Source organism: Anneissia japonica, unplaced genomic scaffold, assembly GCF_011630105.1.
Source record: "Anneissia japonica isolate Jap-2015-1 unplaced genomic scaffold, ASM1163010v1 scaffold287774_len439945_cov178, whole genome shotgun sequence".
Lineage (NCBI taxonomy): Eukaryota > Metazoa > Echinodermata > Crinoidea > Comatulida > Comatulidae > Anneissia > Anneissia japonica.
The window spans coordinates 394,177-410,445 of NW_022725867.1; the positions used below are offsets into that span (position 1 = coordinate 394,177).

Below are 16,269 nucleotides of genomic sequence, written 5' to 3' on the forward strand. Positions count from 1 at the left end.
CATTCCTCAATTCCTAAAATGAAAGATTTGTCTAAATGTTGACATCATCAGAATTGTTTAAACGCAACAAAGGTCAAGGTAAACCAATCAGCATTGCTTAAAATCCTGTTCCTACCCTTCAAATATTTCCTGTGGATTAAAACTATAGTTGCTTGGCACTGGCAGACCTACTAAGTACTGACTACAGTACTTCAATGGTATAAAGCCCGACCATGCAACACATACAGTAATTAAGTACTGTATACTTTTACAATTTGAGGAGGCAATTATTTTTTATGAGAAATTAATCTTGGTTCCAAATGCAGCACATTGGCTTCATTCAAGATAGACAGTAAAAACAAAAATGTTGCCAACATTTTCAGAAAACCCAATACTGTACCTACCACATTCTTTATCAGAAATATGCAATAAAAAATGTGTTTCAGTAAGCATTTATGAGCTGACAGTGATATTTTATAGTCACATATTAAATAAAAGATATCGTTATCTACAGGACTTTGAGTAGCTGGTGATAGTTACAGTACACAAAATGACTTACCAGTTTAAAAATATTCTTGCCTGCCCATGTGGTCTTGGCACCCTATGTTGCTACATTAGGAGGTCAAGCTCATTCACAGCTGACCTAATATGCAAATTATTTAGAAGCGTTTTTAAAACACTTGTTGATTTTTACAGGCTGTAGGGACTTGACTAACCTAAATGCATACATATGGAATATTGATTCTAATATCTTTATGTTTATAAAAGTTGGTTGAAAAACGATTGAAATGATGATATTACAAAACATTGACCAAATTTAAATAATGATTGAACGATGCTCTGTTGACTAAATTCACATTCGACTTCAAAGAGAATTCAAAGTGCAGAAAACATCACTGATATTGGGGTGCTGTTTCCAAACTAACCTCATTATTAATATTAGTTTTTGGGCATTGAAAAAACAAAGGTTATGAAATCTACTACAGTACTCATGAAAACAATTCTATTTATTTTTATAGTACAGTTTATTATTTCCTACAGTAACATTGTATTTGCTAAATTGATTCAATTAATTTCAAATTACGTAATCATATTTGGTGGTAGAAATACAGTAGCACCTAGCTAAATACCACTCTAGTCTAAAAAATATCCATGACTCTATAACCTCATTTTCCTAAAACACAGAACCACTAAAGTTTCATAATACTCAGTAAATAAAACATCTTTAATCTGAAAGCAATAGAATTCACTGAAGTATGTGACCTTTGGCCTAGGTAAATGAAGTAGTCCATGATTCCACTATGAAGTAGAATTATCCTCTTAATTGGTACAGTAGGCGATTGTCCAAATAGGCTATTGTCTGGTGAGTTATTGTCCGCAACGGTATTCCAACCCCTTGCACAAATACAACTAATTTAATTACAACTAATTTAATTACAAATTTGAAAATTATTATTATTATTATTACAGAGTTTTTATGGTTTAAAAATGGAGGACAAATTCTTCAACTTTTCAGAACCATGAAGATTTTGAATGCATTATAATTGTTTTTGCAGCTAGGGCTTCTGGCACAGACAGGGGTACCCCAGAAATCATGGCCTCCTGCATTCCCGCAAGCAAGCAAGAGTCTCCTGAAAAATAAGCCATTTCCCTAAAGTTTTCAAAATTATAAATAAACAAATGGCAAAAAAAAAAAGAAAATTACATTAAAAATTGAAGTTTGAGAGTGCCATTTCTGGCCATCTAGAGGTGCCATAAGAACCTGCATCTGTGAAAGTCCCTCCCAGGCCCCATTTATTTTGGATCCTTGGACCCCCCACTGCTGACCTCCCAGAATTCCCAGAGACCCCAGTTTTTGTTAAGATTAAATCAAAACAGCAGAAATCAAAACAGCAGAAATCAAAACAGTGGAAATCAAAACAGTGGCAACTAAAAAAGAATTTGCCAGAAGATTTTCCCCTTCATAAATCTGCATTAAACTCTGTTATTGAGAAGGGGATTGTCTCTCCCTTATACAGAGACCATCACCACATGGCAAAATTTACTCTGTGAGATCCTCTGTTGAACAACATAATTTGTAAACATATAAACTGAGGTCCTATTTTAAAACCCTTAACCTGGTATTGTATGTTTATTTTCATTGCTAACCCTGAAAAATAATGCCAACTCATCCAATAGCTTTAGTTATCTTAACAAATCACTGACTTCAGAAATCTACATACAAAGAAGGTTTTGTTCAGATTTAAACTATTCACATGCTTTAGAAATAATTGCCAAACCAATCACAAACTTGCGTAGTGAAGAAAATTCAACAACAATATGAATACACAGGAATTGTGAAAGAAAATTTTCATTCTTTAAAGTGGATATAAATTGTTTTTATGCCTGTACGAATGTATAATGCATACGGTACTCCATGTATTGAAATTAATTATGTTATCATCAGGATGTCACCAGTACTTTGAGTATGTATTATACTTTCTTATCTGAGATTAATCTGTGGACCTTCCAGTTTAAGCATGTACAGCAGCTTGATTTTTTCTGGTGTAATTTTCTGAAAGTTTAAAGTCAGGCTCCGGAGGAAAAAAAATTTTTGATATGTTGTAGAACTGATTTTTCTAAGACAGAAAAAAGTTGTTTGACGAAAAACTGAGCAACGGTGAATGAGATACAGATTTTTGAATATTTAAAAACTGGGGGTTACGCCGCTTTTTTCCACAGTTTTTAAATATTCAAAAATCTGTATAATTCGTTCACCGTTCCCCAGTTTTTTTGTCAAACAACATTTTTCTGTCTTAGAAAAATCAGTTCTACAACATATCAAAAAATTTTTTTCCTCCGGAGCCTGACTTTAAGATGACGAGTGCTACATTTTTAGAGTGCCAGAGCATCTTCTGAATAACAATGAAATATATCTCATTCTTTTAAGAAAAAAATTGTCCGCTTCAGAATCCAACCAAAGAACATCTACAAAAAGTACCACTAAATGGATTAAGGTTAATATCATAAAATTTATCGAATATTAAATTAATGAAACATTTTTTATTCAGATTAAATTGCTGTTCTTACAATGAAAAATGTATTTAACTGTATATGTATGGCAACATTTCATACAAGCATCCATACATACATAAGTGGCTCTACTTCTCATTAATATACAATAGGTCCAATGCCGTAGCCAGCTATTGGGACAGTTGGGATAGTACCGCACAATTTTTCTAATGGGTCCACAAAGAATGGGTCTACATTTTTAAAAATGGGTCTAAATTATGCAGCTTTATGCATAAAATGAGTCTACTTTTGAAAAATGGGTCCAGATTTCTTATATTTTTTAAGCTTAAAATACGTAAAATTTTAAATAAATGGGTCCACATTTTTCATATTTCTGCATAGAATAGGTCAACTTTTAAGAAACATATTACTTGTATTTACACGTAAAGTGGGTCCAACCTGATATTTTGACGTATTATTTGAAAATCCTGGCTACGCACTGAACCAAGTATCTCACCATCGGTACCTACTAAAGACAATGCTTACTTTAATTCTGTCGTTCTAAACCACTTGCGATAATAAGTCCAACACAGACAGTGTTGTACGACATAGCCGACAAAATTCATTGTAGGGGACAATCTTATCATGTCGTGAGAAATAGTAAACCATCGCGTCAGCGCTTAACTCACACAGACCCGATGCGACCACAAATCGCGTCGGGTTGCATCATAAGACGCAGAGTCGGCATTTACATATTATAAACCAAGCATGCAAAACAAAGGTAACCATCAATTCACATTTGTTTAAAGACTGATTAGCACTATTGGTAAGAAACTTCTTTTTTTTAAAGCCCTGACAAAAGCTTGTGACATACCTAAATATGGTCATGATGACATCACATCATGACCATACTGTATATAGGCACATCATGACTATATATGGGCATACAACATTTTTTTTGGTCAAACAAACTGCGATAGTCTGCACAGGGCTTCAGATAAGCGTCAAAATTCATAAGTGTTTCATGGTTTCAATTGTTGTTTTGCTTTCACTATTCCTATCTCACCTATCATGAGATTTTCAAGCATGTAAACATTTCCCAGTACCATCATAGTAACCTAACCTGGACCACTAGCATAACATTTGATTACATATCATATGTCCTACAAATTCTTAATGTTTTTTAGGTGAAGTTTTGACCTGTTGACTTACTTTAGACTTTGACCTGTTGTAGTTTAGTGTCACTAAGGAGTTCCGATTGCATGTGACAGTGGTAGGACATAGAAATATAATGACGGCACTAAGAAGTCACCTGTGCATGCGATTACGTTGAGTTCCCATTGTTGCCTGGACTGTAGGACACAATTTGATTGAATCTATGTTTCGCAGGCCGGCAAGATGGTCATGCATGAGTGAATCCGTTTTTGCGTCATGTAGTTATGCAAATCGAAAGCTCCCAACTAAATCTGGTGTCCTGTCCATTCAATGCTGATAGACAGACACCATATACATTATTTAGTCTAGAATTGAAATTATTATTTTTCTGCAGATTCTAAATATTTCATTCAATAAAGCCCATTAGTAAACAATGGTTACACTAAAATTATGTAGCAAGCCATAAATTCCATCTAGAGTTTTGTGAATCAAACAAGTGGCATTCTGCTTTGTACTGACTGCATACACAACATAGACTCAGACCGGGACAGTTTGAGTCTTCACCACATTTAACCAGGAGTTTAAATTTGGCTAAAAATCTCACCTCAAGTATTGGCAACAGAAACTGTAGGCCAACAGTCATGAAACACAGGCAACAATTGTGGTTGTCAAACCCTGAAAAACATTAGAAAACAATTGAAATCATTTTTTGACTGTAGATTAACAAAAAATCAACAACAAATAACTTTATGTTACAATATGCTCACTGCTACATCATAAATTAGTCTGAATAATGTAAAAACAATTTTGATAATGTCATGAGGGGCCTTATAAAGACCAGTGCCGATCAGGTTAGAAGCTAAGTAGAGTTAACTGCAATGGGACCTAGACCCATAATGAAGACTTTCAGACACTAACATTAGGAGCCTGGCAGTTGCACTACTCAAGGCACAGAGGTACCCTCAGTGACCCAATGGAAAGTATAAGACCTTTTTGGTATAACTATGTATTATTATAGTCCATATTATAACTGTCCATATTGCTTTCCAAAACTTCACTAACTATTGTTTAATTGTCTTCCCTAATCTTAAGACATCCAAAAGTGAAATAAAGAGAAAATAATGATTGATATACAGCATTTAAAATCATTCTTTGGTCAAATGTGCCGTATCATTAAAAATCTATAACAACTTATCTAAGATCTGTAATCATTTAAACATCATCTAGTCTACATCAATTCCAAATTCAAATGTCCCTTTATTAAAATTGAATAATTCATTCAGGTGTATTCAACACAATTGTGGATGGCAGCCAATGGTTGAATTGATACATACTGTACAAAAACATATAAAACATCCAACATTAAAAACAATAAAATGCATATAAAATCCAAAAGCCAAAACTCTAGAAAAACTATAGAAAAACCTATATTTCACAATTATTCTAAACTATAATAAAAATGTTTCACTTTTTATAATTGCAGTAGGCCGGAAACATGACTGACGCCTTTACTTTATTTTTATCCTGATATAAACAACCTACTCTAGACCCTTACAACAGCAACATTACGGTACTAACCAAATTAGTGGAGACCTAAGCAGTCAAAACATACCAACACAGCAGTGTGGTAGACTACCCATACAATGTGTGCAAACAACCAAAAACCACAGCCCTTCTCAGCTCTTTGGCACAGTATTTTATTATGGTAGAGGTAGCAGGGACAATGAGCAAGGTTAAATCTCACAGAGAGAAGGATTGCATTTAGCATTCCTATCCGGAGTAACGTCAATAGTATTTAAACAATCGTGGCAATGCTGTGATTCAGTGTAGTGTAGAGACTACCTTAATGCCAACACGGAGGAAAGACATGCATCATTCACTAAATACTAAGGCATTGAAACCCACAGGCCTATTCTAAATATACTGTAATAATAATTATTGGCCTGGTGTGGTACTAGTATCTCATGTTTTCAAAAGGATTTAGTCCATTTATATTATAATAATTTCTTAGTATTGCATTCTTATACAATAAGTGTAATTGAATTTAATGTATAAACAGATATTGTGGATGGAGTTATTATAGCTATTACAATACCGTAGGCCTACTACATACATTGCTTGGGAATAAATCCACACTTTTTTTTGACATTACCTCAATTTTTGTGTCCAGTTATTTTTCTATATTTTGTGTCCAGGATTCTTCTATAAATATCAGTTATACTGTATACCTTAAGTGTAAATTTATTTCTTCACTACTTATCAATATTCTGTACAGCATAATACTTTCATTATTATTTTCATATAATTCCATATAATAAAAAAAACATTATAATTTATTATCCGAATCCCATATCTTGTTTATTACTTTTGAAAATTTGTCAATTTATTCCACTGTTCAATTTGTATTACAAAGGAAAAAAATATAACTTTTATTTGATTTTAATGTTCACGCTTCAATTTCAAAGATATCATAGTTTTCATCATTCCTATTTCGTATTTGAAGGCAATCTTAAAGTCAGGCTCCAGAGGAAAAACATTTTTTGATATGTTGTAGAACTGATTTTTCCAAGACAGAAAAAAGTTGTTTGACGAAAAACCGGGGGAACGGTGAATGAGATACAGATTTTTTAATATTTAAAAACTGGGGGAATAAGGTGTAAAAATGAACAGTTACGCCCCTTTTTCCCTCAGTTTTTAAATATTAAAAAATCTGTATCTCATTCACCGTTCCCCAGTTTTTCGTCAAACAACTTTTTTCTGTCTTAGAAAAATCAGTTCTGCAACATATCAAAAATTTGTTTTCCTCCGGAGCCTGACTTTAACAATCAAGCCATCACTTCACTCAGTCTATTCTGGTGGATGTAGCTTCTTTTTCATGTCAGTGTCTGATGGGGAGCCATCACTCCATTAAATTAATACAAATTTAGTAACAGACTTATAAATTTTAGTTAATGTTAAGTGCACTAAATCTCAGACATTTTGCACTTTACACCATTAACATCATTTACCCTACTGAAATATTAAAATCATTAACCATTAATATTATTGAGGAGCCTTCCATTACCATGCGTACTACTTAAATATTGTGTTGTCAATACATGGGGGTAGGCTGCGGACACATAATTCCATTAGTGGGTTACTAAAAACCAAACATATAAAGTTTTCATTGGAATAGGGATTTAGTTTTGCATTCTCCTCAATTTTTCTCACCACCACCCTCCTCCAGCCCGAAAGCAGCCTATGTCCCTGCAATAAACAGTAAAATTTAAAAACGCTTCCAAGAATTCTTAAGGATTATCCCCTAATGTTTAAGTACAGTAATTAAAGGTCATCTTTATACTAGCCTAGATCAAGAATGCTCCTTGAGAATCTGAGATTTTTCTACCAGCACTTGGCAAATCTATGTCTTAATCCAATAATGATTAAGCCTCTCTCAACAGCATGGTAGGTGGTAGATAAAAAGTACAATTGAAATGAAGTTGAAAACTAACTGGAAGATAACTTCCAGGTAATTCAATCCAAAACAATTCCCATAAAACATTAATCTATCTTCCATTAAGCAACATCGCAAAATTTATGCAACACATGGAAGCATGACCAGTGGGGGCGAAGGAGCATGTGAATTCCCATAGAGGAACTTTGGACATCCCCACCCCACAAGTTAGGCAGAAGTCAATCATTTCGTTTGGGAATATTGCTTTGGAAAATGTATTTTCTCAGTCTTAAGGTATATCACTTCTGATCATCTGGAGTAGCGTACTCCCAGGGGAGGGGGAGGGTTTGGACCGCTTATTGGGCCGGAAAACTTGAATGTCCCGATGGGAGCCTTGGATGTCCTGTCTTGGACCCCAGTCTGGGACATTTTAACCCTCATAATAGAATCTCTGGCACAGCCACTGATAATAATTTTATCATATTCAAATATTATCAATTCAATTAACTTCAGTCTAGTGGTCAGAAACTTCTTTTTTTTCCAGATACTCTTCATTTTGCAAATTAGGACAAATAACAAAAATTCCTTGTTTCCCATCCACTCCCTCACCATTGTTTTGGGCCTGCATCCATTTATTTTTGTTTTTTTTATTATTTTTAAAATGTTTTTTACATCGAAAATGCAAAATTTCAATTACTGACACATTTTATAGTTTACAAATGCATTTTTAAACACAAAGAACATGATAACAGCAAGACAAGCAATGACAAAACTATTAAGAAATTGTTTACAACACATATTGCTACGCAGAGAACATTCTTCGGCATATTTTGACGAACTGTGAAAAATAACAAATATTAAATAATAAGTGCCTCCCTCACCAACTTTTTGAAAAACCCAGGAGGGGGAAAAAGGATTTTTGTTACTTAGCCTCACTGGTTTCCCCTGTTGTTTTGCTTTCACTACCACTATTTCAGCTTTTAGATTTTCTAGCAGTGGAAGCATTTTTCCAGTACCCTCATATAATGAATCTTAGTGCTTCTCAAAGGAGACATTGTATAGTATCTAGTTACCATGACAACAAGTAGCAGCAACAATTTAAGACCTTTCAACCTGAATAATAATCACTTTTTTTGTTTTCATGAGATACACCTTACTTGATTGAGACCTAAGGTAAAATGTCAAATGAGGTTTTTTTAAAAAATTTATATAGAAAAACCAACATATCTTGCTGTATCTGTACATTATTTGCATTAGGTGTGACTATGTAATACACTCTATAACACAGTACAGTAATATAACGCTGTAGATAATAATTTTCTATGTTTGAAAAGTGTGTACAAAAATAAGAACATTTTGAGCCTGAAGTCAGCAAATGAAAAGAAAATTGAGTCTGGGCAAAATTTTACTGGTTCTTATAAAAAAAAAATGTGTATAGAATACAGTAGAATTATGTACAAAACATAATCTAACTACAGTAATACCATGGCAACTGACTAGATAACTTTGAATGATACTAATAATTTGATAATTTCATAATAATGATAATAATAATAATGACAATAATAATAATTGAATGAATAAACAATGTTAAAAAATAAGAACAAAGTAAGAACATTTTGAGCCTGAAGTCAGCAAATGAAAAGAAAATTGAGTCTGAGCAAAATTTTACTGGTTCTTATAAAAAAAAAAAATGTGTATAGAATACAGTAGAATTATGTAAAAAACATAATCTAACTACAGTAATACCATGTCAACTGACTAAATAACTTTGAATGATACTAATAATAATTTGATAATTTCATAATAATGATAATAATAATAATAATGACAATAATAATAATTGAATGAATAAACAATGTTAAATGTTAAGATTAATTTCATTTACTAAATATGGATCAACAAACATAAATCTACAAATTAAAAAAAGGAATGAAATTACTTATTACCTTCGTAAAACAATATATTGGTATATTATCATTCCAATTCCTAATACCATTTATAAATTTGAGATACCAATGCACCACAGTGGACCAAAAGTATGTGTTTCACCAGTTACACCCTGTGTTCCCAGGTACTGCAAAACTAAATAAAAACTTTTCCAACATTGCCAGGTTTCCAAGGTGTTCCCTAGTTTCACTTTGAGGTAAACATAAATAAAACTCTGCCAACATTTTAGAAAACTATTGCAGACAATCATATACAAGTTAACAGGACAGGAAGTGTTTTGCATACAATAAACCAATGCCAATGGTCCATATTGTACAGTACTAAAACTATATTACAGTATAAAACTTCCTTAAAGTTTTGTGTGTGTAAGAAATGGAGTTCAAACTGAAGAAAAGCAATCCAACAACTAATGGTAATGACTGTAGACTTGTATACAGTAGCGCAAAATACTAGGTCTCTATGCACTTTCAACAAATGTCCAATAGAAGTATAGAAGTTGAATAGAAGAAACAAATAAGAAGAAGATGAAAAAGGGAACAAAAAATACCATTAACAAGTTTTTTTCTCAGTGTTAAATGCTACAGTATGATTTTTCAAACAATCAATAATGGTAGAAAGTGAACATTTTTTTTTTAGCGACAACATTTTAAAGAGAATACTAATCTACAAACCTAATTTGCCAAAGGAAGGAATTAAATGCCTAAATCAATACCAGGGCATTGCCTGTACTTTATGCACTATAAAATGGTTGCATAGAAATAGTAAGCAAGTTACTTTCAGAACATACCAAAGAACTTGAGATTTTTATGGAGCCTGGATGTGTTTAAAATAACAATAGTCTTTTTTTCAATGCAGATTCTTTTGAAGGCTGCAACAAGGTCAAATAAAATAATTTTGAGTACAAGCTTTGTACATTGATGTCTTTTCAGAATGTGGGCATGGCTTGGAATATGGTAATGATGATAATCTTGTAAAACTTAGCAAAACACAGATTTACTTTATACCATGTAGCATTTAAAAAGCCACAATGTACTGTGAGGCAACAATAGGGTTTTAATGTGAGAATATTTAGAGAGTTGGATCAGTAATGTAACAACGACCTGTTGTTGTGGTTCACAGGTTCAGGAGATCATTATTCAGCTTACATTATGGTCTTTATCATGCTTCCACATCTGAAGGGATGGGCTTAAGCCAACAGAGTTCAAAATACTCATTTTCACATTTGGTATTCTAAGAAAATTATGCATATTACATGAAAAGTATTCTTGCATTGGATTTAACAGTGTGGTTATACTTTAATTTATTTCTGGCAAAAAATCAAGATGAGTACTTTTCCGGTGCTAATCATCTATAAAAAGTAAACAAAAAATATAGGCTTATACAAATATGAAGTTAATCAAAATAAAAATGAACACAGTTGATAACAATATGAAGTTAATCAAAATAAAAATGAACACAGTTAACATTTCGGGATATTAGCAAATTTATTAAACGAATAATACACTATATAGTATAGTACTTACTGTAATACAAAATCAGGAAATGGTTTCCTGCCAGCTTCACGAATGGACATCGATCAAGACGAGGTACTGTTAGATAGAGCACTTCACACACTAACAACTTTTAATAGAATCACAAGCATTCTTTTACACAGTGAAACTTTTTAGGTGAATACGAATGACTGGACAGAGATCTTTTGTTTCACAGTATAGTACTAATTTCTTGAAATGCAGACTATAATTAATATGAATTAATAAGTGAATACTGTGCTTAATTGGTAGGTACTTAAGTGGTGGAAATTTGAATTGAGCATGGATATTATTATAGTAATGTATAAGCCAACATTAACTTCACTGCATGTTAGAGATATAGTGACAGTAGGCATAGAGTATTAACAATCCACTGATGATGGAAATATACTGTATCCGTCCATCTTGATCTTTATAAGCATCGCTAAACAAAAATCAAACAGCATCAGCCCATAGTCTATCCATGAAACAACAGATTAAAAGTAAAACAGACAAAAACAAATGCTACTGTATACAACAAAATAGGCTGACAGTTGAATGCACCATAACCCTTGACCTGCCATCATAGATAAGATATTATCTCCTGTATAGATACTGAGATCACTAGGAGAGAATTCAAGTGTTGTGCCCTAGGATGGGTGTGTAGTAGTTTGAAATCATTTGAATCTAACACTAACAGTTAGCGTTCAAGAAAAAAGTTCTCGTAATCTCAAAAGCTCCGATAAGGGTGCTATAGAGGCAGTAGAGTTATTGGCCCTAACTGCCACCCATACAAAAAATATTTATTAATCGACCAGCCAAGTGTTAGAGCTCCTTATCAGAGCTAAAAATGGAATAGAGTAACGCTACTACTGTAGGAACAACCATGGTTGAGTAAAGCCATTTTTAGCTCCATCGGCAACTCCAATGAGCGCTGGTGTTATTCCCATGACAACCATACTTCCTCCACTTTTTTTTTAACATAATTAAAATGGGTATGGAAATAAATAAAATTTTATTTCTAAGGGAATGTTACCCCATGTGAATATGGTACATTCCATTGTGACATCAAGACATTTAATACAGGAATACATAGGCTCATACAGTACTCTGTCTATGAGGCGATAAGACAACTCAATGCAGGTATGAGGGCGGTGTGAGTCATCAACCACAGAGGTTACTCAAGGTTACGATCATTTCCAATGAAGATTAAATTATGATTGAATTCACCAATAATTACTAAATTAGCCTTATCATACATCAATACAATTTATATATTCACTCATAATAAATATATGTTAGGATTTTTGTTGAATATGAAATTTCCAATACAAAAAATGGTGTAATCATTATTAAATCAGCCATTTTTTCCTCTACGCAACAAGATGGAAGATTCAACTTATTTAAAAGTATATTACAGATAATTGTCCCTAATTCACATACAAATATGTTAGCTGATTTATTTTTGGATAAGGTTTTTATAATTCCATGAAGTTATTGAAATAATATTTCCTATATCTCTCAACCTCAATAGCTCAAACCAGTGTCAGCGTTTAGGCCAAACAAAAAAAAATATTAGTTTCTCATCCTAATATTTTTGAAAAAAGGAGAATGAAAGAACTTTTTTATTCTTTTTTGTTTTACTCTGAGATGGCAAATCCAAGATGGCCAATGAGAAATAGCTACTACTTTTTCATTTTTACAAAGTAGACATATTGAAAGCAAATAAAAGAAACATGAGACATGATCATATGTATAATTACTGAGTTTTAATTTATAATAGTTCAACTGAAGTTTTTTGAGCATCTTCCCCCCTCCCCACCATGGACGATCAACAGAGGAATTTTACTGATGTCTGTGAATTAGCCAGATTTTCGTACTTTTCGTAAAATAAAGGAATTTTTTAAAATAATAATTTTTGGTGAGGCAGAGAAAATAGATGCGAGAGGGGACCAGAAACTAGTAATTTATTTTATTTGGCCTTACCCAAGACCCAGCTGGGAAGTTATCAGTTAAACGTTATAATTTTACAATCAATTTTAAAAAATGGAAATGAATATTTATATGAATATATGATTTAACTATATATATATATATATATATATATACATTCGGGCAAGTAGGAGTGCGCCATCAATCATATCATTCGATATACCATGGCACATGCACCCCTACTTTTTGAATGGTATAACCCTATTATAAGGGCGGATGAACTCCTTGGAGCCAACAACCAAACCATGCTTAGTTTAAGGAGTAGGATTAGTTAAGTATCATTATATTTGTATGCTTAAGTATTATTATTATTAAATGATCCGGAGCCAGAACGCCAGTTGATCCAGAAGCATAAATATTGACTTGGGAGTGGAGATAGTTACGAGAAAAAAAATTCTGTCATGCAAACTAATTGAACCTAAGACCCAGGAATAGGAGGGCAGGTATCTTCCCCATAAAACTAAGAAAAATGTATGTATATAGGTGGTAGAAGGTTGGAGGACACACCCCCATACCAGTGGCTACTGTAATTAGTTCTGCTAAGTATGTTATGCAGAAATAAATATCACTGAGTTTGAGATTGTGATTTAGTTCTGAATTCTCACTTTCACTCTTTCCCAATTCAGGGAATTTATCGAATTATGTGGAAGCGGTTTGGCTCAGCGGGAACGGTTTGGTTTCCCTATCTCGATTTTGGACAAGAGCAAGGCACTTTATCTGCATTGTATAAATGGGTAGCTGGTGGGGTTTCCTGCTACTGTGCCAAAATACAGCAGAAAAAAACTAAGCATGTGGACCCAATGACGAGGGACAAGAAAGCACTTTGTAATCTAAAAGAAAGAGAAGCTATATAAATACTAAAATATTACAATAAACAAAATAACAATTAAAAATACATGGGCTTTTGGCCCTGATATATAACAAAGGTATCTATTGATATTACTTACTTAACTAATTAATTCTGTAAATATTGTAAATATATAGGGATGGGTGAGATTTTCTTACAAGTATTCATGAAAATGATCACACAGATCAAAACGTTGAATCTCAAAATGTCTCTGTCTCTTTTTGGAATTATTGTCTTTTAGTTTTAACTAAAAAAAAAAATGGGTGTAGTTTAGCTTTATGTGATTTATTTTTTTTTAATGAAATGTTTTACTGTCTGTTATTTTCTTTGCTGGGATCTGCGGAGGACCAGGGATTTTATCCCTGAGCAGTCCCCCTGGATTTAAACAATAAAGAAAAAAAGAAATAATGTTTTTTTTTTTTTTTTGCTCGGGATGAATGGGTCAACAACATACACGCACATCAAATTAGTTGTTTATAGTATTATTATTAATATTAGTTAGCAACTAGGCCTAGGGCCTAGTACAAAAAAAAATGCCTAACCTTATGATAATAATATATTTATAAGGCTAGGCCTAAAGGAAATCCATCGTAAGCGACTAGCCGTCTTGTAAGTAGGCCTACACTACTACTAGAATATGTAGCTGTACAGTACAACAATTATAAGAAGTCAATTTCTCTCTGTGGTGGGCTACACAAAACTGGGACACGCCCCTCAATCCAAAGGCGAAGTACTAATAAGTGGGTGACATCTTTGCGGGAGAACATTTGGTTAAAAAAAGCAATTCTGGGCCTCTATCTACCGTACCCAAGCTGGCCTAGGCTCGGTCTACTTTTCTAAAAAATAGGCTTACTAAGGCTTAGGCCTACATTATAAAAAATACTTTCAGTCTACTTACGAGACACGTGGAGCGGTAGCGTGAGCGTCAGAAAATTAACAACGCTACACACGTTGTAAATTAGTAATAACGAACACTGGTAGGGTAAAAACGTTAGTTTTCGAGTGTTTCTTTCGCGTTCACTCAATCCCTAACTCTCATGAACTGTGTTGTCTGTACATTGTTTATGGGCGAGACCGCTATTGTGTGTGCTTACACTTTCTCATTGGCTACTTGTGGAATATCTCTTATGCCATATTAGGAAATAATATGAATGGAACAATTATAAGAGCGCTTGTGGACTCGAAAACACTGAAATAACATAAACGAAAGAAATAATAATGCAGTATTTTCACGAATACTTTAAAACAAGCTTAAATTTGGGAGAAATAAGCCTTATTATATGAATTCAAATCAGAACCAGGATTCAATAATATAAAATCCATGCTGGTTTTCAACCGGTCCCATGGTGTAACGGTTAGCACTCGAGACTCTGAATCTCGCGATCCGAGTTCAAATCTCGGTGGGACCTCATTTTTTTCCCTTCTTCATATTGCGGAACATCATTTTTTTTTCTTAATATTGTGAAATATAGGTTTTATGGTGGGATAATAATTCATATTTATTTATATATATGAGCAAGTAGGCCTACCAAGTACTATCATATTAATAGACCTTTCCGGAGTGTCAATCAAACTTAACAACTGACTAATCAGAACAGCGCTAGGAATACGCGCGCGTCTCACAAACACACGTGTTGTCCTACAAACGCACGTGTTTGCGTATGTTTTAACACTGTCGCCTTGTGGGACCTTAGCAACAATATCCAAGGGGCGGGGCTTAGCGGAAAGGTCCATTACTGTCTTTAAAACCAAAAATATGTAAAAAGTATGAATGGATTGTTATTATTATTCAGGTCTCCCTTCCTCTAATTAAAGACCACCTCTCCAATTAAGAACCACCTACGATTTAAAGACCACCTTTGGTCCAAAAATTTACAAATGTCTTGAACTCTGTTATCTAACACCAAAATAAGTATATAATTTGTTATGCTTCCTTGCTTTACTCAAAGGTACGGCAACATTTACGCAGTTTTTCTGTTTTTTATTTTACTTTAGTGTATGTACCACTTTTATTGTGATTTTTACGGAAACACTAAATAATTTTGGCTCTTCTCAAACAAAATTTAAAAACCTACATGTTTATTAATTATTTTTACACTTTTAATGTTTGTTGTTCCTTTGTGATACCCTGTTGTATGCGCTGATAAAGCCATGACCTGGGTTTTATGCTACATACTTTTTATCGTTTTGAATAAAAGAATGATTTGATGAAGAATGAATTAGGAGTAATGCATTTTAAATTAAATCCAGGTCAGAATAGTACCAAAAAAAAAAAAAAAAAAAAAAAAAAAAAAAAAAAAAAGGATAGAAGAAAAAAAATAAATAAAAAAAAGTTGGGAAAAAAGTTTAAAAAAAAAAAAAAATCTTAAAATGATGTGAGCTCCCAAATCTCGAACCTATGCGAATCGCGATCA

The 16,269-nt window shown here is 33.1% G+C and overlaps 1 protein-coding gene and 1 non-coding gene across 6 annotated transcripts in view; one reads left to right on the forward strand and one right to left on the reverse strand.

The window, feature by feature from the left end:
• LOC117112950 (ETS-related transcription factor Elf-1-like) overlaps positions 1-14,919 on the reverse strand; it is a 63,676-nt gene extending 48,757 nt beyond the window's left edge. For 2 of the 5 annotated variants that reach the window (XM_033256178.1, XM_033256171.1), the window contains exons 1-2: positions 14,754-14,919; positions 4,730-4,800 (exon numbers count right to left, since the gene is read on the reverse strand). The gene's annotated coding sequence lies outside the window, so the exon portion shown is untranslated. Of the gene's footprint in view, positions 1-4,729; positions 4,801-5,703; positions 5,775-14,753 lie in introns of those variants that run through there. The other 3 variants (XM_033256176.1, XM_033256172.1, XM_033256175.1) reach the window with 3 other exon arrangements.
• A 273-nt stretch (positions 14,920-15,192) lies between these two features.
• Trnaq-cug lies at positions 15,193-15,264 on the forward strand. The gene has a single exon. It is a non-coding gene; the product is annotated as a tRNA-Gln (tRNA).
• The last annotated feature ends 1,005 nt before the right edge of the window (positions 15,265-16,269 follow it).